The sequence below is a fragment of the Falco biarmicus genome, chromosome 13 (genome assembly GCF_023638135.1).
Source record: "Falco biarmicus isolate bFalBia1 chromosome 13, bFalBia1.pri, whole genome shotgun sequence".
NCBI lineage: Eukaryota > Metazoa > Chordata > Aves > Falconiformes > Falconidae > Falco > Falco biarmicus.
Genome location: NC_079300.1, coordinates 2586338 through 2607795, shown reverse-complemented (window position 1 = coordinate 2607795; position 21458 = coordinate 2586338). Strand labels below are relative to the sequence as shown.

General features: G+C 46.6%; 1 protein-coding gene across 4 annotated transcripts in view; it reads right to left on the bottom strand.

Annotated features, from left to right (window-relative positions):
* Window positions 1–1365: 1365 nt before the first annotated feature.
* The window catches only part of MFSD1 (major facilitator superfamily domain containing 1), a 42543-nt gene continuing 22450 nt past the window's right edge, over window positions 1366–21458 (bottom strand). The window contains exons 18-24 of one of the 4 annotated variants that reach the window (XR_008825077.1): window positions 21116–21204; window positions 20909–21027; window positions 15384–15518; window positions 9744–9969; window positions 6452–6640; window positions 2866–3004; window positions 1366–2116 (exon numbers count right to left, since the gene is read on the bottom strand). The gene's annotated coding sequence lies outside the window, so the exon portion shown is untranslated. The remainder of the gene's footprint in view (window positions 2117–2865; window positions 3005–6451; window positions 6641–9743; window positions 9970–15383; window positions 15519–20908; window positions 21028–21115; window positions 21205–21458) is intronic. The other 3 variants (XR_008825078.1, XR_008825079.1, XR_008825080.1) reach the window with 3 other exon arrangements.

Below are 21458 nucleotides of genomic sequence, written 5' to 3'. Positions count from 1 at the left end.
AAGCTTAAATGAACAAAAAAAAGACAATTAGTCACAACATCTGTTCCCTTTTCCACTACAGTCTCCCTAAAAGCACCGATATGACGAGCCTGCATCCACTTCCAGTCTTTGCACCGGGGGAACCACACACACCGCGCTGCTGCTGCCAACAGGCGTGGCAGAGAAATTAACGACTTTCACTGATGCCTTCTCATTAAAAGCAGGTTATGCTCCAGGGCTCCCCACCCCCACGGTCAGCCCATCAGCTTCACCGCACACTATTGCCAGCTTGGCAGATGTGGGGTAGGCTATGTCCACCTTCAAACCATCGTTTGCAATGGTGGGGCAAGAAGAATCACTATTTTCCACTGCTCCTGTGGTCATAGTAACACGCACATCGACTCTGCTCTCCAAGGAGGGCAGGGAACAAGCAAGTCCATTATCCCATTGACAGCTAAGCAACAGAATTATCCACAGCCTGCCGAAGGTGCAATTACAGGACACTTGCCTCATACATGCAACTCAAGTACCTACTATACCACAAATTTCCTCTATAACCCAGGACCAATTAGTTAGCTGTGGTGTCCCAACTTGCCCTTCACCCTAGGAAGCAGGGAAGCATTTAATCACCTTTAATTTATCTTACATTGCCATGGTTTCCAGCCTGGGGTTGCATGCAGACCTAGCTGATCTGCTAGAGCAACGAAAAGAAAGGGTTAACGTCAGAGCAGGCTTTTGAAATATTCTCTCCAGCTTTGGGAAGTGTTACTGGAGATGCAGATTGAGTAGGGTTCAGCGCAACCTCGGCAGGCACATAAAAAGCCCACGGCTCTTGCAGATCTGAAGATCATTTGGCATAAAAACGTATGAAAAATTTTGTTCACAGTATTCATGAGTGGCTAAATGACTAAAATACTGGGGGGGGGGGGGGGGGGGGGCGGAAATAAATTAAAGAAACCACCAGGAGCTGTAGGCAGCCCTATATTCTAGTGCAAGATCCAGGCCCAAACTGAGTACCTGCTCTCAGCTGGAAAGCAATCCGGCACCCAAGAGGAACCTGAACAAAATCTCTTGCTCATCTCAGACACTGACTTGCTTGCAAAAGTCTCTCAAGACCACTGGGGGATAAACTTAAGTGGCAACTCACCTGCTGAGTCAAAACGCATCAGGGGTTTTGGAAAAAAAATGTGTTGAGTCGAGAAGAATCCTTCTTCATGACTGTCCTCGATGGGAACCCATTGAAGGGGATTCATATTTCGTGACCTCTGGGGACATACCAGGTTGTCACAAATAATAAAAGCGATCAGCAGACGTGCAGAGGAACATTCCTCTGCACCTGGCTTTGCAGACCTCCAGCTCCATAGGTAAAGCCGTAAGTCTAAAACGTGCACATCAATACTGCTTTAATAAATGGTTTTCAGCTGCTCTGCACATGTCATTTCAAATCTGAAGTTCCCAAAAGCCTCAAGTACCTTCCTATTGAAATAAAGTGTGATGAGGACACTTCCACTTAACCAGCGATGTTTCCAGATGGAAGGTTAAAATTAGCATGCATTCACTGTATGTCACTGAAGCTACTAATATGAGCACAGTTGCAATGAATTTCAACCACCAGCATGGAAGGAACCCAACTATTTCATTCTCTCTAACGGTTTGTAAAATTTCTTCCAGCATTTTAGCTGCGTTGGGTATTTTCAGATTCAGTACATGGTTTCTGCGATAGCGTGACAGCTGTCATTTGTATGTTTGGGGTTCTTTTAGCTGGAGTGGGGTTTTATTGGAAGCCACAGATTCCTCTGCCCTCTCCACACACTCTGCTTCGGGGAACACAACCGTTACAAGACCAACGTGCAAAGGCGCCCCGGGTCCTTTCATGCACCGCCTCCTTCATTTCGCTTACAACAGGTTTATCTTGCTGAACAGAGTGAACTGCAAGCGTGTCGGAGCCATGAGAAACGCAGAGGCAGCAACTTATCTTCAGACTGATGAGCCTCCCAGACACCGGTGGGGTTTTGGGATGACGAATGAGATGTGGTGAGGAGCTCATTCCCACTCGGACAAAGATCAGTGTGCAGCCCATTTGTACTGTTCCCACTTCAAACAAATGATGGCTATACGCTCTTCCAAAAAAAGATCCCTACCAAATAAAACACACGTCACCTGCAATCCTAAAGTTGACAGCTACTACATTTATTATTCCCTTCTGATTTATATCCCTTTAAATCAATAGCCTGAAATTACGCCCTACCCACAGGCGCGCAGATCCTGTAAATTTCTGACTTTTAATACTTCTGTATTTCAGGACTGACAAACAGTAAGCCTTGTCAGGGAGGGTAATTAAAAAAAAAATTATGCTCGGTGTCACTGGATGGTGCAGAAAAGTGCCTTCCTGGTGCCCCTGCCCACCTCCACGCCAGGCACGGGTCTCCACGGCAGGCCAGGCGGGATCTGGGACCCCCCTAAAGCCATGTCAGAGATGACGCTGAGCCGGACCACAGCCCCCACAGCCCCCCCCACCCCCTGCTGCTGCCCCTGCACAAGACCCCCGGCTGGGTACCACCCTGTGCCCAGACCCACCCTCCCTCCCCATCCTCCTCTTCGCATTTAGGTCTGTTGTAGAATTTAATAGTACAGTACAAAGGTAATTTTGAAAAATCAACAGTATCTGTCCGGCTATTTAATTCTGATTACAAGGGAGCCAAGGGCTGCATGTGCACTGGATTTTTATTACATATAGAAAGACTTTGTATTCGGGTAAGGCGCCTTCTCCCTGAGTTATTACTCCGCAACTTCTCTCCTCGTGAAAGTCCTGACCTCTAGAAGTCAAACCCTGGGCAGAAGAGCTTTAGTCTTTATTACTGTGCTCCTTGTAGGGGAATGAATTACCTTGTGATACCTGAAGCAAGTAGGCTGTTTTAAGGTTTCTCCTTAAATCTGCTTCATTTTCTGTACCGTTTAAATGGACCGTCGTAATTGTTCCATATATATTTTCTTCAGGAATTTCATGCCAGTTGTTGGAGAGATGCTATGTGGAATAAAGATTGAATTTACCAAGCACTTTATAACATACTGATCCCACTGCCCAGCCCGGTACAACCACCCCCCCACGGGAGCAGTGCCTCCATCCCTGCCCTCAGTGAGGTAGAACCTTCTGAGAGAGGACGCTCGGCCAGCCCGGCACCTCCCTGCCCGACAGCCAGCACACGCCGCAGGGGAAAGCATGTTTGCTGCGGGTTTGGGGTGCTTTGGCTCTGGTTTGCTCTTCGGAAACTCACTAGTAAATCTGCTGCCCAACAGCATGCTCACGTCAGGGCTCACAGGCAGGAGAAACCCCCTGCAAACTGATAGTAACATAGGGTCAATCCTGCCCCCTCTTGGAGTCACCAAAGCCGTTCCCATCACCAGGGCTGCCCTCGGGACCTGAGAGTTTTTTATTTCTTCTCTGTGATGCTGGAAATTTTTGGCCAGATGCTGGCTGAGCAAGGGAGAGGTAAGAAGATATTGAAGCTCAGGCCCTGCTGCTCTTGTCCTGGGGACACAGAGGGCCCCGACACCCACCTGTAACCCCCAGGCGGAATTTCCTTAGGGGGAGTCTTGCTTTTTTCGTAGCAACAAGCATCAGTGGCCAGATGCAAAGCTTGGCTATCAGCCTGCACTTTGCCAAAAGCTGTGAAAGCTCAATGCACACGGTAACTGGGGCTTTCTTTAAATGCCATTTTTAATATTTAATCACCCTGGATGGCCTCAATATTTACAGCATAAGCCATTTCATTGGGAAGTTAAATATATAGCCCAGATACTTAAGGAAACTGATTCAGAGTCACATAAACGTAATTGCACTTAACGTGACCTGGGAGTGAAACTGCATGTGGTACATTTTGTCTGCAGGATGTTTAAACCCCATTTTGAACACATTATGGTAAGGGGATCTCTTCCAGCGTGCTGCCTGGGTAGATTTCACTAATGCTGAGTTGTGCAAGCAACCCAAAAAGTACCCAAAAGGGAACCAATGACAAGTAGGTATACTTTACTACATATATATACTTCATTATTTTGTATGTATAGGTAAATAGTGGAGCATTTGTAAATTGACACCTGTTTGCTGAAGCAGCCTATTAAAAATCTATTTCCCAAAAAACAAAACACGTGAAGGCAGGCAATAAAGAGGAGTAATATGAAACAGCGTTTTGTAACAGCAAAGATGCATGAATATTCTGACGGTAAGCAGTTATGAGTTGAGTGCTTTCCTATTATTTACCTATATATCTAACTATTGCAACCCAAACTGCGTACTCCTCACACAGATATTTGCTTTGACGGGAGCTGCTTCTGCCCTGCCTTCAGCACCCAGCCCCGTCCCATGCTTATACTCCTGACCTTGGTCACACCACCAAGCAACCTGCTCCAGGAGAAGAGGTTTTGCTTCAAGTGCCAAAACAAGCTTTACTGCTCTCTATGGAACAGTTTCTCTTCATAAGGAGCAGGCAAACACACACTTCTGTCTTTGATTAATCAAGAACTGAAGCAAAACGCCCATCTGTGCCAGCGCACGGTCTGCAGATGGGTTTGATAATGATTTGGGGCCCGTGTCCTCCAGTAGCATTTTTTTTTTGTACAGGACAGGAAAAATTCAAGCCAAAAGTAGTCCAGAGTGGCCCATTTTTTTCGCCTCTCTAAATTTCTACAAGGAATATCCCAGCTGACATTCTGGCCTTCTTCCTCAAACATTTGGGTTCCGCTTTCTCCCATAAATACCTCAAAAATGGCAGGCAAGCCGCTGGAAGAGTCCAGCTTTCACCTTCCACGTCACCATAAGTGAAACCACCACTTGCAGAAGTGTGTAGGAGGGGAGCAGAGATCCCAGCGCGCAGCCACCCTCCCCGCGCGCTTCGGGCTTGCACATCATGATGGATCAAGACAAGAGCGAGAAGAGCAACGGGGGCCCTTTTCCCAGGCATAATAAATGAAAGCACAGGGGTATTTTTTTTCTTCCAAGTTGACAACCCAATAACACAGCAACACAGCCACAAATCATCATGCCAAAGAGGGATTTCTAACCCCTGCCAAAGCTCTGCTCTGTTTGTGGAAGCTGTACGTATGACACCTCTCAGCATATACCCCTGACGGAAATTATTTATTTTTTTTCTGGATCAGAAGAAAAATACCATCAACATTTTTGACCCACTATTCTGCCATAGTTCAAGGAACATATTTAGCTTATTCCTCTCCATATCAAAGCAAAATAACTCAAGTAGAACAGCTGATTTCTATTTGCCAGGGGGGTAGGGAAGGAATTAAGGTTTGCAGAGGAGCTTCCCGCTGCAGCTCAGACATGCTGGGCTGGCTGCCCACACAGCAGGACTTCCCTGGAAAAATCACTGCAGGTGGATCCCCTGCTCTTAGGAGCTGCAACAGCAACTGTAAGGGCTTCCGAAACCGTCCCCAGCATTTCTGAGGGAGGCGGCAGCGCTGCACGGGGCGGGCAAGCACGCCCTATCACCTCTCACATCTCAGAGAGATTCAGGCTGAAAAACAACGTGCTTGGTACCCAGCCAAGGGACGCTGCTCCAGGTGATTTACCATTACAGGGTTTTATTTAACGGGGATGTGGAAACCTGTCAAATGTTTTATCACCCGTGGCAGTTAGGGCATGATACATGCTGATATCAGCCGAAGATTATAACGCAATAGTATAAAGTCTTATTGGAAAGAGAATGGAGGCTGGAAATCTTGGCTCGCGATCACTCCTACCTTTGTAATGAGTTTCTGGACCAGTAGGGGTGAAATTGCATGCCAAAACCCACGTATAATTTATCCCTTGTTTAAACACATACTGGCAACCCAATTATTATTTTCAGAATCACAAAGTTTAACTCACCAATGTACTGTTGCACAAGAGCTTTCTCTCATTTCATGTAAGGCAGTGGAGCCCACTTTAACGAGCAGGGAAACCCCCAGGCAAGCCCCCCGCTGGGTGAGGGGCAACAGGCATGCAGCTGCAGCACTGGGACCAGTCGCCTGATCCCGGATCCCGCTCCTCCCCGGGACAAGGATGCTCCTGGTCACCCTGTGCCACACTGGGTGCAAGACCATAGTTTGTGCTCCTTATGCTTTTGCACCTGAAGGTAACAGAGCTCAGCAATCGCTGCCATCAAAATCACAGTCATATCCCCCTCAAAATGCACAGATCTGCTTGGGGAACTAATTTCCTTAGCCTTCTTGAAAGAAAGGGGGAAAATCAGTTTACCTGCAAAGCCACCCATCTAAACAGACAAATGCTTATTGAACAGAAGATTAATTAATGAGAATGACAAGGGAGCCGAAGAGCAGAGACCTTCTGCAGGGAGCAAACCCCCAGGGCGGCACAACCCAAGCCCAATACTCTCTACACAACACCCTGAAATAACTTTACTCTTCCATTTCTCAATTGCCTGTGCATAAAACAGGGCTTGGGTTTGAGCCATTTAATTACCAGTTGTTTGAAGCAAGGACGATCTTTCGTCTTGCTTGCAGCGGTCAGCACAAGGGATCAAGAGCAGCGTGGTGTACAGAGCGGCTGCAGAACGCGCTCCCCCTCTCCATGAGCATCACTGGGTCTTGCACACATCCACAGGAGAAACTGCAATCATCTGGAAGCCGAAAGTACAACCTCCTCCAGCCTCTGCAAGCGGTAATAGATGAGAGGTGGACAAAAGTAAGAAAAATATTAGCCAGCCCTTTTATTTCAGCACAGGATAAAAATACAAGGCACACTATTTTCCCCGCAATGTTACTATGGTGATTTTACTAAGGACAAAATAGCACGATGTTTAGTAGAGCTGTGGTTATGAACCAAAGCTCACAAGCAAGATACTAATCTGCACATTAAACAATACCAGGGTTGGTGAATAATAATCAGAAGGCAATTACACAACAGATAGACTATCAGAACTCACCCGGCTAAGTGTGAAGGTCAAACGCATTACATTAACTAGGGATCTGCTCACTGAAACCTGCAACTTGGTATACAAAATCATTACTTCTAGCAGTATTAATAATGAAAAGGATTGCCAGCACTACTTCATTTACTTAGACCAACATGACATGCCTGGCATAAATATTGCACTAAATCACATGCAAATTGCCTGTATGCAGTAGATCGAACCATATGAAACTACTGCGCTGTAGAAAATACAGAGATAGATACAGATATATATACTTCAAGTATACTTTCCACACTTTATAAAGATGTGGTGAATTTTGCTAACTGTTTAGCTCCACATTACTGAGAGTTTATGATCCAGGCATACACATTTTGCCAGTTATTGCTATATTGCAAATCACTCTTCCAAGTAAAAGGCATTCATTGCATGCGAAGACGTTGTGACTGCTGAGCTTTTGTAATGGTTTCCCTTTTGGGCTGTATATGAGTCTTATTTTTGTGCTAGAATCTTCTTTGTTTGCTTTCTGCCGAAGCATAAATATCACTACAATACTCTCGGACACACTCGCGGGTGTCACTAATTCGTTTCTCCCTAGGAGCAGTGCACTCGCACACAGACAGGGCTGGAGCCCAGGCTGCGCACCAGCCCAAAGCACTTCATGTGTATTTGAAAATGCAAAGAAAGAAAAAAGAAACTAAGCTCCCAAAGCTCTGGCAAAGCAAGGGTTTACTTTGCTGAGCTGGGATGATCTGCTTCTTATGCTTGAACTCGGACCTTTGGTTCATAAACTGCTCTTTTCCCACCTTACAAATTCTGGTGGCTGCTTGAAATTGAGGCATGAAAACCTCTGTGAACAACAGATCATCATGGGAGGAGCACGAAGCGGTCTGTGCTTGCTCACAAAAGGGACTGCGAAGGCAGGGAAGAGAAAGGTGCTGCTGACTTTTTCTGATGGAAACCCATCCAATTTGCATACGATCATCTGAGAAGTACCCTGAGGTGGAGAGCAGCTACTCGGTAGAAGGGGAAATCACACTGGGTGTTAATAGAGGAGCCCAGACAAAGAGAAACCGCGAGACATTCTGTGGGAATTACAGCCTACAATGCAACCCATTATTTTCTTGTCTAACAGAAGCAACTGCTCTGATACCTAAAGGAATTTATTTCCCCACACTTCTGCCCTCCCCTCATCTTTCCTCCTCATGTGTTTCTCCTGGGGCATGCAGGCTCATGCTGCCCAGGCTCAGAGCAAGGAGCTTCCTCATCCCAGGGAGGCAACACTAGCTGCAGGATAAATTCTTCCAGGGCAAAAATATATGTAATTTCATTACTTAAGCGACAGAAGCCTAGTTACTGTTTACACCGGGACTGCTATTAAAGCAATTATTCGGGATCAATGCAATACGACAGCAGGATTTAAATCCTGCCTAGCAGCAAGGCAAAGGAACAGCTTCTCCAGACAGGTCAAACTCGTACACTTTGTTCCCTTTGCAGCAAAGACCAAAGCACAATCTCTTTGAAATCCTTGGCAATGGATCTACATAAAAACACTTTTAAAATTCCCCAGTTAGACCATACTGCTGCTGCTAACTCCTTGCCGGTGCCATACCACAGGTTACACGCAGCTTTCAGGGTGATGCCCTGTAAATGCCGGGTTCACTCGCTGCAGGCTGTGCTCAGCAGCCTCCCCTGGGGAACAGCCCCGGCGCCCAGCCCGGCGCAGGGCAGCAGGCATGGCTCGGCCACAGCCGCCCGCTCCAGCGGGGGCCGAAACCAGCAGGCAGCGATCGCTCGCACCACTACGCACCAGGGTGAAAAAACCTGCCCAGGAGAGACTTCTGTCCCCGTGACATCAAGCCATGTCCCTCTGCTGTAAAAAGTGGCTGGTGGTCTCCACATCAGCATGGAGGACAACAACAGATATATACATATTTCTAATGGGAATTGTCAGATTTAAGGCATTTCCAGAAAACCCTGGACAACACCAAGCTACATTATAATTATGCTTAAAATTCACTGTATTTTGTACATGCTTCGGCTGGTTTGCCTCCTGTCCTCAAGCAGTGCAGATGCTGTGACATCCACATGAGCTGCTGCAACTCAGTCCTCGCTCCAGCACTCCCCACCTTAAGAAAAACCCCGATGCCATACATTTAACTAATGCTTTCAGCTGCAACAAAGCATCCACTAAAGACACTTGTAAAGCTATAAGCTTTCAGTCTGACAAATCCCCTTTTTGTGCACTCTCCCTGCTTCTTCCTTGTTTTTATATCGCTGGCTATCACCAATGCGATCGATCGCGCTTTGCTTTTGGGAGCACACAGTTGCTGTGGAGCTGCTGCAAGGGTGCAAGGTTCAGCGTTACCGCAGCCTCCTGTGCCACAGGGTCTTCAAAATATGCACAAAACATTGCAGCCAGAGCAACGGGAACGAACCTGCTGGGAACCAGCAGCCAGCTGGCAATTCCACTGCCACGGGCATTCTGGATATGAAAGCACATCTGGGTTCACCAAGGCAAGACTGTGGTGGTATCAGCTATCAGTTAAGTACCCAGGGGGAGCGCCCACCCTGTAAGCCACCGCCTGCTCTCCCCCCGGAACCTGTCCCTCCGATTCCCAGTGCAGGGGCTGGGAAACCTTCCCCTGGGGAGGGGTGTGCAGAGACAGCACGCGCCGGGCTTGCTCCAAAGCTCAGCGAACCTTTGTCTCTGCCTGGACTCCACAGATGTTCATACTGACGTGGGCTTTTCTCCCCTCCTTTCCCAACAAATACAGTATCTGCCGGTTGGAGAAACATATTAAATGAAATGGAAAAAAAGTCAGGATTGGCAAAAATGCGTACCTGTCAATGCTAGAGTTTGTCCTTAGGGTGATGAATGGTAAACGACACCACTGCACGCTCTACGCAGAAGGGAAACCGGGCCATAGATCATCTGCTCCTTTTGTCATCTTTTTATGTGGTGCTTTCACTCAGCAAGCCCGTTTGTGTACCAAAAGGGCATATTCCCAGGCTCTTCACAACCCCTGCAAAAGGAACTAACCCAAAGAATCTGCAATCTCAGTAAGACCTGTCAGGAAATTCAGAAAATAACCATAAGTAGAAATACACAAACTCATCAGATGCATACAAATATTAAAGCAACCTCCATATTTTCAAATTCTTCAAAATATCTGTTATTCTCATACTAAGTCTAATCCCCGGCCTGCTGATGATACCAGGGTAGTTCTCACTTTATGCCAAAATTTGGGTCTCACATTTCCATTTGAAAATTCTTTTCTCATGTAAAGGGTTTCTGAAAACTTTTATTAAGTATATTCCAAAAAGATGCACACACAGGTCCAGTTCACAAACCAGAGCAAACATTGCTGTATTTGCCCATCATCCCTAACATTCAAGGCAGCATGGAAAGCTGATTACTAATGCTTCTCAAATATTGCTGCAAGTAGGGAAGATACTTCTTTGGTATTTAAGCTGTAGGTGAAAGCAAGACAGACATCTGCTAATTGCTGCTTTCTGGGGAAATGGGAACTATCTAGATTTGGGGGCTGATGGGTTTTTTTAATTAGCTCGTAACACTTCTTACATGCAGTAGATCGTGAAGACCTTTCTACTTACCCAAGAGTGAAAACAGAGGCAGAGGAAAAACATAAATATTTCTGTGCAATTCACAGCCAGCGTGTTGTTACCCTGTACAAGAAAACTCACCCACCCCTCGCACACATAGTGTCACCCCATCTCCCTGCGGGGCTGGACAGTCACGTAATTACGGGTATCAGACGGAACCAGCGGGAGGTTTAGGTTGGATATCAGGAAAAATTCCTTCGCTGGAAGGGTGGCCAAGCATCGGAACAGGCTGCCCAGGGATGCGGTGGAGTCATCGCTCCTGGACATGTTTAAAAAACGCACAGCTGCCATGCCTAGGACACGGTTCAGTGGTGGGCTGGGCAGTGCTGCATTAATGATTGGACTTGATGATCTTAAAGGTCTTTTTCCAACCTAAAGAATTCTGGGATTCTATGGTTCTGGACTCCCAGGTCACAGAAAATTCTGCAGCGGAACAAACCCCAGGGAGACATCCCCCCGGGCTCTTCAACAGTCCCCTTCCCACGCGCCCTCCCGGACGCCCTTTACCTTCACACTCTAGACCATGAGCCCGACGTACACCTGAAGCAAGCCCCGGCCCGGCTCAGGGAGACACAAGGATGCGTATCTCCTTTCCTCCTCCCCTTCCCCCCTATCTTTAAACCCCAAAGACACCAGCAGCCTCCAGACACTTTTGAGCACCGTATCTGCAGATCTCAGCCACGGTACAATGGCAGCGAATCGCTTCCATGTTAAAAGATCAAGGCAGCTTTTAAAATGGAGGCCAAAGCCTGCCGCAGATGCCATCGTAAGCTTTTTTCTAGGCTACATTTTATTTTATGATACGTTTTAAAACGTCCTTGTCATGTTTTACAGCCGGCGACCTTCATTTAACTCTGCCAGGCTTTAGGATTTAAACCAAGATGCAAAACACCATCCCTGCCTCGCCGGGAGCACGCCAGCCCAGCATCACCCAGCGACTGCCCGCAGCAGCATCACTCCTGCCATCCCCAGCATCCCCCGCCTCGGCCCCAGTGCATCTCCAAACACCCCAGTTATCCCTCCCAGCTCATTTTACACTCTGGCACGCAGCGTACGCTCACTGAAAACAAGATCCTGGTGCCCACTTGTACAGGCAATGCGTACAGGCAAAATATATTTGCCCAAGCCAGGCTCAGGAAAAGGCAGCAGAAGAAATTTCCACGTAGGAGCTCCCGGTGCAGCCTACTGCTAAGCAAAGCATTTTGCTGAAGACAGACGTGGCCTTAGGAGAACGGCGATAATGGGAGGGAATGAAGGATGTCATCCAAACACAACAGCAATGCAGTGAGGTGGAAGGATGAAGGATAGAGCTCTCCTACAGCAGATGGTGCAGATGTTCCCTCTCATCCATCTTCCATATGTTCCCACTCAAAACGGAGCAGGTCTTCAGCTCTGCTCCGGTTAAAATCCCCTCTCTCTGCACACACCATGCATCACCTAACCAGCACCATCGCCTGGGACAGCATCGTACCCTACCCAGTTCGACAGCACGGCCCAAGGGGTCATTTTGCCACGCAAGAAAGTTTTTCTGCAGTATTTATCTCTGCAGAAATCAGGAGGCGAGGCTCCCAATTCCCAGCTCCATGGATCTGCACGCAGGCAGGACGGAGGACACACCGTGGCACGGGGGGACACCGGCTTCCAGCACCAGACAGCTCTCTGATGGCCAAGCATCACCTGTGGTTTCCTTCTTTCTCACAGGGACACTAGATAATTCCTGGCCCATCCCACCCAGCAGTAAGCCAGCCAGCCAAGGCTGCCAGGAAACAAGGGATACAAAATCGAATACGAACCACAACAGCACAGCCCCCGTTTTAAAGCCGGCTTCTCATCGCCAGGCAGCCAGTGACGGAGTCGAGCGGCAGTGTAATCCGACTTTAATTGATGATGAGAATATTCATCTAGGCTCTGTCCAATTTCGTATACTTAATATCTTGTGCCTTCTCCACATGGATCGATTTTTGCATTGGGTTTATGAGGATTAATTAATATTCATTCAGAAATAAGCAGAATAAGATTCCCAATGCATGAAGATGTTTATTATTTATTCATATTTAAGGCTTGTTAGATTAATCTCTTTTAAATTACCACATGCCACCAGGCACAATTATTATAATTTATTAGGATAATTTCGCTGGTTTATTTCCCTCTGATGCAACCTTGCAGAAGGTGTACGCTGCTTCTCGAATGCTCCCACAACGCAGCTTGTGCTGCTGCTAACGGAGCTGCAGCCCAGAGACAAGCATCCCCGCCTCTGAAGGGGCCAACCTCCACGCTAGGCATGTAGCCCACCCTAATTTATTTTTTAAGCAGCTACCCCGAGGTACAGAAACCCTTTCATCTCAGCTGAGCGTGGGGCGGGAGGTGCGCTCATTTGCGGCGAGACACTGGAAAAAAAAAATCTACTGGTGACTTGTTCCTAAACGTGCCAGATGGCGAATGGCAATAGCCGGCTCAGGTGGCTGAACGGTTAATACCCCAGTTAAACACCACAAAATCATGGGCACTGCTGGGACCTGCCTTTGGCCACCAAAGAAACCCCTGAACATCCTCCTGCCTCTGTTCCTTGGGTGGAAACGGCTCCCTCTGAGACCTCTGAGTTGTACTTACAGCCAGGGGAACCTGGAAATAAAGTCTTCAGCTTCATGCTGTGCAAAAGACTTCACCTCATTTCTTTCAAAAACCCTATATATTTGCTTAAAAGCTGCAGTTACCATTATTACATTTAATTGATACCCTCAGGGGCTCAAAATGAGAGAGGCTTTTATGAAATTTAATTATTTTCCACCAGGGCTTGCAAGGTAAAGGTGCAATTACAGCAGCAAGGGCTGCTACTCGCAGCAAGGGAGGGCCAGCAGCCCCTCGGCCGTGCAGATTCTGCTACCCACCGGGCTTTGCTTCCACCGCAGCGCTCGCAGGTTGCCTTTGCTTATTTTAGCCTTTAAAAGTAATAATTAAAAAAAAAGAAAACAACAAAAAAACACCCCAAAAAAACCCCCCAAACCAAGCAACCACAATTTGACTCAAGAACAGACCAGATCGCTCCATGTATGAACCAGTCACAACTACAGCAAGCACCAGCTCGTTCAGCTCGCCCAAGCGGGGCTCCCCCGCGCCCCAGGTGGGCTTTGGGCAAGTCCTTCGCACACCAGTAAAATGAAGGAAATAACACCTGCACGGCTGGCTGCAAAATCAATCTGTTGATACTTGTACATCACTTTAAATAATATTTTCTCACCTTTGAAAAAGCCCCTCGTTTATCCCGACACCCAGGGATGAGCGTCGATGTGCTGATGCAGGAGAAATGGAAGCAGAGAGTCGGCTTTGAAACTCCCCCCAGCTGAGCGGCTGCAATACCCACGGAACGCCTAATGATTTCTTCCCCCCAAAAAATGACTGTACAGTGCAAACTCTTTTGAACCGAGCTGCTTAATCAGAATCTCCTGAGAGTAAATGCAGCCACAAGGCAAAAAAGACCAACTTTTTTAATACAAAAGGAAAAAGGACCTCCTTTGAGTAAAACAAATGATTTTTTAACAAAGGAAGTCCTGGGGACAGGAAGATAATGTCATGCTTTTGATGCTACAATACTGTACTGGAGATTAATGCTTTCACGGTTAAGATTTTACCCCAATTATAAGTCTCCCATAACAAGTAACAAAATATGATTTAGTCTTCTCTAATGGCAGACTAAATTTTAGCTGTTCTTCAACTGCCAGCTTTCAGATACAGAGCTTAAGAGCAATCTAACAAAATTATTTCAGTATTCCTTTCATCAAATGTCTATTGTTTGGATATTGAGGTTTTGATATTCAGGGCATGCCCTGTCAGCTATACACAAATAGCATTACGGTGTTTTCATTTTTCTCCCATTTGGGGAAATCTCCATTTCCTCCACTTTGATGAGCAGGGGGGGGAAATGCTGGTGTAACCAGAGCCAGTCTCCCAGCAGGGAAGAAGCTGACCATGAAACTTTGATCTGACTGATACTACACTAAACGCCGTAGTTTCTTCCACAACACTCGGGAATGAAAACATTTGATTTCCATGACCAACCAGGTGATGGTTCCCCCTTGCAGCATGCTGGGGAGGCAGACCAAGGGAGAGCCCAAAAGCATCTGCATTGGCTGCAAAACGACCAAAAACCAGAAGCAGCAAAAAAATTACACCGGTGTAGAGCCAGAGGATGGCATCCCTCGTGCTCCTTAAGTCCTCAGACTTTGCTTGGGCATCAAAACCTCCACGTTTAACTCATGCTTTTTTTCCCTCTGGGACATTTCACCAAGCACATACAAAACATATCCAATATTTCTGACGCCCAGTAAGCTGTTATTTTAAACACAGTTTCAATAAACTACAAAAGTTGATACTGTTAGAGGCTCGAAAATATACGACCTCATTAAAAAACGCTGGCACTCAGAAAGATCTCTGGTGGCCAATCACAGCTTGGGGAGGGCTGTAATTTATAACTTTGATCCCCACAGCTAAACCATTTAATCTGATAATAAACATCAATCACTGATTTTTATTGCACCATTTTGCAGCCCGAGCAGAAAACCTTGCTCTCGCGGACAAATTAGGCACCCCAAAGTGACTCTTGCAAATAAATACCGACTTTAATATTCAGCAATATAATTCCATGGGATCGATTTTTTATTTAAGCACTGCTGGAGCCAGGAAAAAGTTTGTAATTACAGAAATATCTACAAAGGCAACTCTGTGCAGTGTAACAGCTCTGGCGAGCAGGAGCCTGCCTCTCTTGCAGCTCAGTGACAACACGTACCTTTACATCTGGTAACAGTTGTCACCAGAAAGTTAAGTGTGTCCAGATATCCTGCGTGACAGTCCATAACTCACCATTAAAAATGATGCGAGATCCCATTACGTTCCCACGCAGCCTCTCTTGTTGGCTGAAGGTTCTAATCCACCATCTACCACTCAATAGCAGGGGAAATGGAACAGTCAGGCATAATACATCGTGCAAGTGGATAACTGCCAGGAAAAATAAATCAGATGGAGCCTGTTAATATATAATGATGCCAAACTACCATTAATTCAGATAGTCTTTGCAATCCAGGGAGCTATTTAAGAAGTAACTGAAATAATGATTTTCCTTTGGACACATTGGACACCAGCGTCGCTTCATGCTGGCTTTTTGTACTCAGTAGAACGAGGCAGTTCATCAGTATGCTTTCTGATATGTTCTCCTCTAAACTGATATTTTCCGCTAAAGATATATGATAATTAAGTTAAAATATTTATAAAAGTTCCAGCCCAAGTAAAGACGGAAGATTAAGAACACAAAGACTGCCTCCATCTTCCTCACGAATACCTGGCAGAATCAGGCAGGTAGGCAGCAGGGAGAACACTGAAGTCTGCTGGTTACGCTCTTTTTACCAGGATTAGCTGGGTTTCTGCTTCAGCAAAGGCAAGCTAAATCCAAATTTTTTGTCCAAGAATTCACTTAATAGTATGATGACCTTCATGGGGGAAAATGGTCTTTTTTGTCTTCACTTACCACTTCTGTTTCTCCCCAAACACAAATGGAAGAGTAGAGCAAGGAATATTTGTCTTGCGACAAGTACCAGGCTTCTAAGAGAGGTTTTTAAACCAACATTGACCCGAAAGCCAGAGAAGTGTGACCAAACGTAAACCATTCCCCACGCCAGCCCAGCGCTAGGATCTTACGCGAGGACGGCGGCAGCAATGCCAGCCCAGGGAGCACGCCACCGGCCGCATGCCCCACGGCCCGGCCAGCGCGGGTGCTCAGGTCACAGCTCCATCCATCGGTGCATATCGACCTTTCTTAATTATCTCCCCGGAGCATACTCAACTCCAAGGAGCTTTGCGTACATGAAAAATGTATCACCTTTGTTCCAGGCAAGGAAAATATATGAAGGCACTTAAATGTGTGCCTTTTAGTCTTGCCACTCCATGAATATATTTTAGTTACTGATTACAAGTATTGGAGCTACTCAAAGTGAACTTTCCAGTTGTCTCCAGTAAACCCTCCAGTATGTATATAAAATAGCTTTAACAGAGACTCACATCAGCAGTTTTGTAAGTGTTGCATTAAATCCAGACGGTGTTTTTCATCTCAAGACAGAAAAATGCATATTAATCCACCAGCAAAGCAATGCTTTGAGAATTTTAAACATTTCTGTCAGTATCGGTAAAACTATAATACATTCTTTGCTAGATGAGATACTGAATCACTTTGGTTCATTTGGAGGCCATTTGCTAACTTTATTAGGCAATATTCAGATGATGGATATCAAAAGGATATTCACTGTAGAAACAGGCTTTGTTTCTGAAGACAGTAATTAGGTTAACCTCATGAATAAACCCTTTATATCAGCAGCAGCACAAAGCGAAAGTAAAAAAATGCAGGAGAAAATGAGAAAGAAAAAAGGAATTTCATGCAAAGGGACAAACTTACATCCATGTATAGCACTCTCCACCTGACACTTTTAAAACAATTCATACGTGAATAGAAGTGTCACGGTACCTGATGTACCAAAATGTATAGGTATGGCAGTATGGTCACTTCCAAAATGCCATTATGGTATGTGCTGTAACGCGTATGTGCGATCACTAACATGCCGTTCAGCGGCTGAGGCAGATCCATCGGCAGGTGGAAGCACGGCTCCCCAGCATCCCCAGGCAGCCCGCGGTGCCCGGCCCTGCTGCGAGGGCTTCCCACGCCGCCAGGGAGCCACTGGGACTGCCAGCAGGCTGAAGCCAGCCCAAACCCAACGAAGACATGAGTTGTGTGTGCTGGGATGAAGCCACCTAGCAGCGATCTGCAGATGTGATAACCAGCTGGAGCTTCGATCTGCAGATGTGATAACCAGCTGGAGCTTCGACTGACCACCACTGGAGCTGCAGGTGCTCAGCACGCCTGCACCTGGAGGCCACCCGCGTCGGGATACTCAGCACCGCCAGCCTAAGGGCTTTTCCCAAGCGGTACACCAACAGCGGGCTCCGAGCAAAGCTGCAGGCAGAGCCTTGCCCCTTAGCTACAACACCGAGCAACGAGCCACAGCCACTTCCACACTTTACACACTCAGAATAAGTTACTAGAAAGATGCAAAGGATAAAAAGGGATGAAAGCTCATAAAAATTGCAAAGGTAGACAAGCTAAACTGGTACACTTTGCCATAATTGAAGCAGACTAAGTGCAAGCTAAGAAACAATATATTCAATAGAAGCAAAGCTTTCCGTTAAGCCAGCCGCCGGCCCTGTGCGGTGCATATGCAAGTTCAGGATGTGTAAGTCAGAGGGCAGAGGCAGGAGCCGCAGCGCTGGGCTGTCCCAAGCACAGCCACAGCACCGCAGAACGTGCTCCTATTCAGGCTGCTACTGCCAGGCAAGTCCCAAAACAATTTCAGAGTGCCCTGAGACAGGTCACCTCTACTGTTACCCACTCGTTTTAAGAGCTATTACAAAAGGTCTTAAGAAAGAGATTATTTGATCATAGGCTTTCCCTCTCAGCAGAACAAAGCACTGTATTTCAGGACTAACAACCCGATATTTTTCCTCGAGTCAGCTTTAAAATAATGTTGACATTATAGTCAATACATGATATATCACTATATTTATGTCAGAATCTATTGGCATAAAACTAAATCAATCTAAATGCATAGCTCTTGTATTTAAATGAAGCCTGGCAATGCCATCTCTTTCCTTCAGTTTTCGCTCAGCTTCTCATATGCGTATCAATCATTTCTGACAGATTTCATACACTGGGATATCACCTCTAGGCTCACTAAAAACTATTTTAAGTGAATTTCATATACAAAGACTAGGAAAACCTGCCTTGGGGAGCTCCTCTTATAAGCATTATGGTTTCAGATAGCCTAAGCGTCGCAAGTGAAGTTTCACTCTTAACCTCCTATTTGAGGTAAGTCTGAAATGCAGGGCAGTAAATGAGGGTCACCCCTGCTCACATTACAGCAATGGCAAGGCCACAAGATGGTTTTAAGCTCAGGTTAATAGGTGGATTTACCCAGAAATACTGACTGTACAAGAACACCCAACAGCCATGCAAAACCACCCAGCAGGGAAGAGGCCAACGGGGAACACCACCAAGGCATTCTAAGAGACAAGTCCCCGACAGACCTCACCTTCGCCAACAGACCTCAGCTGATCTGTGCCCACCGCTATGCTATAAAATAAACCCTGGAACATGCGTATCTAAAAATAACGCAGACATTCACTAGCTCTGTGAATACAGTAGAATTTTTTTAAAAGTCCGTAAGTCTTTAGCATTAAGTAGGTTAACCGATTTCCCGTACGTATTTAAGAGACGTCTGAGATTTCTCCATCCATTTGCAGCAGCCACAAGTGAGCCGTTCCACCCCAGCTGCTATAAGGCCGTTCCTTCACTTACCTTAATTTGAAGGGGCCAGTTACACTCCATCATCATTTCAGCTGACAAGGATGCCAGCTCCACTATTTCAGAATTACTGACATTAACAGCTGTTTTATATTCACAGACAGAGCTTTGTAAACATGTAAACAAGTCAATTAATTAAGATACCACAGTAACATAGATTTTAATAATCTGAGGAACAGCCTGATGTTTACAGATCCACAGATGCTATAAAAAAATACCAGAAACAGTAGAATTTGCTTGTTCAGAGGAAACAGAAGGGAAACTACTTCCTTCCTTCTGCTTGCTGGTATGTCCCACCTTTTGCTTGCAGAACAAAGAGATTCCAGCCCTAAATCCATGGATACCCTAAGGTGGACACGCAGGTTTTCCTCCAAAGGTCAGGTCCAGCTACAGAACCCAACTGAAACCTCTCCAGCGGCACCTTTCCAGCCAGATCGGGCAAAGCTGCCCCACACACGCACCGCACCCCAAAACCGCTCAGTAACACCGAACAACACGCCTGTCTCCAACGCCAACTATTCCCCCGCCAGCAGCCCAAACGACGTGGCCCAAATCACTCCCAAGGAAATGGAGAAGACCAGGAATCTGGAAACAAGGTCAAATTTAAGAGAACTGAGGGTTTCAAGGACCTGGATAGACCAAGACTTCATGCAGCAGAAAATTCTCTATCCTGCTGCAACCCACCAAGACTGTACCAGCAGAATGAGCTCTTGACAGAAGTGACATTACAGAAAACAAGAGGGTTTTGTGGTGGGACCCCCAAAGTCTGATCACAAAAGGGGTCAGCAGCACGCCTTATGCCTGAACACAAACAGAGCTATATAAGGAACCACTGAGCAGACACAACGTTTCTCTGCGGAGGTCACGAGTTAGCTCTTAGGCTGTAAAATGTGAGGACTTTGTTGACCACTCCTTCCTTTTGCATCCAGTCCAGAGGGTTGGAATTTTTTTTAAGAGTTGTTTTAAATAACTTTGCCTATATAACGGATCACAGCAGGGATCACTCCAGCCCGAATTTAAACCCACACCATTTTCTGCAACTTCATGCTTCACAAAACACATCCAATTGGGGTCAAAAGTATTTTTGCTGAGGATGCCAACGCTACCAGTTGACAGCTCCAGCCTGGGGAGGGGGCTGCCGTGCCACCCACCCCGTGGGAATCAGGGGCCACGGTTTGCTGCGTGCCCAGCGAAGAGATGGCACAACGGCCTTAGGTGGGGTAGCAGCAGCTTCAGTTGGTCCTGCCCGGGGCTGGATCGGAGTTAGCCAGTATCTCCACCAGACTATCCAACAGAGTTGTGGGGAATAGGTGCTTTTTCCAAAAACTAGACCGAAGGCAACTCTAGGAGAGCCTGAGCAGCAAGCCACGGCACCTCAGGCAGCCGGCAGGGAACACAGACGGGCCAGGATTTCAGTGTCCGAAACATTTACCGCTTCTCGAGCAGCACTAGGTGATTGATCTCCTTCCAACCTCAACCATTCAGCTTTAAAAAAAGGCAAGTTTGGTCATTTCATTACCTTACCCTGTTTTATTTGCATGAGAGGAAACAAAAGCGACCTCTTCCTGCTGAAGTCTGCCAGCATTAATATCTGCCTTTGGAAAGCAGCCTCCAAAGTCATGTAAATAAGTGACAGAAATGAGTGACAGCACTTGCAGCCTTGAAATAAGGCTTTTTGCCCTAACACAGAAAACATTTCTTGTCTATCAGCGTTGCAGTGCTGACCTCTAGTGACAGCTAACCCAGAAAACGGGAGCATTCGTGGGGACAACCCTCACCTCACCCTCCTGATCTCACCCACCAGCCCCGACTCATGTCCCCTGCCTTCGGAGGGTGAGCAGCCCCCAGTAACCCTGGGCACTGCTCCCAGTTAATACCACGGAAGTGTATCCTTATTGCAGATTATGAAGAAATCGGTACAGTACTTTAAAAGCCAAGCAGTAACTAACTGATTGTGAGATATTTAAGTTATTTACGTCGTTACCTAGTGAGGGCTAAACCCCTTTTCCACACTCAGGGGCCAGTGGGTGCCTGGAGGGGGTTTGCAGTAAGGGACACAGGAGCCCGCAGCTCAGACCAAGATGCTCCGAGGGGGGCGTGTTGCTGAAATACAACAGAAGATAAACCCAAATAGGGCCTGACATAGAGTGTAAAACAAGCATGGCAGGTAGATAAAATCAGAGATGCTCACCAGAACATGGACGTCATGGTTCTGCCAGGAGAAAACTCTTCAGCAGTTCTGGCTCAGGTGGCCACACACAGAATTTACCTGGCTTTCCCCTAAATTAAAAACAAAAAGACATTCAGTCATTTCTCGGATGGTTTTGATCCTTGCCTTCTTTAGAATGGGATGCCTGCTAGTGAACCTCTCCTGGCTCCCTCGCTTTACTGGGAAATTCAGGAGGTATACTGGGTACAAACTTCAAAAGAAAATTTAGTCTATACAAACCGCATTAGTGTTTTCTGAACGGGACTAAAGGACACCAGAAAGCAGGAAAGCATCTCTTCCCCACCCCTTTGAGAAGAGGGAAATG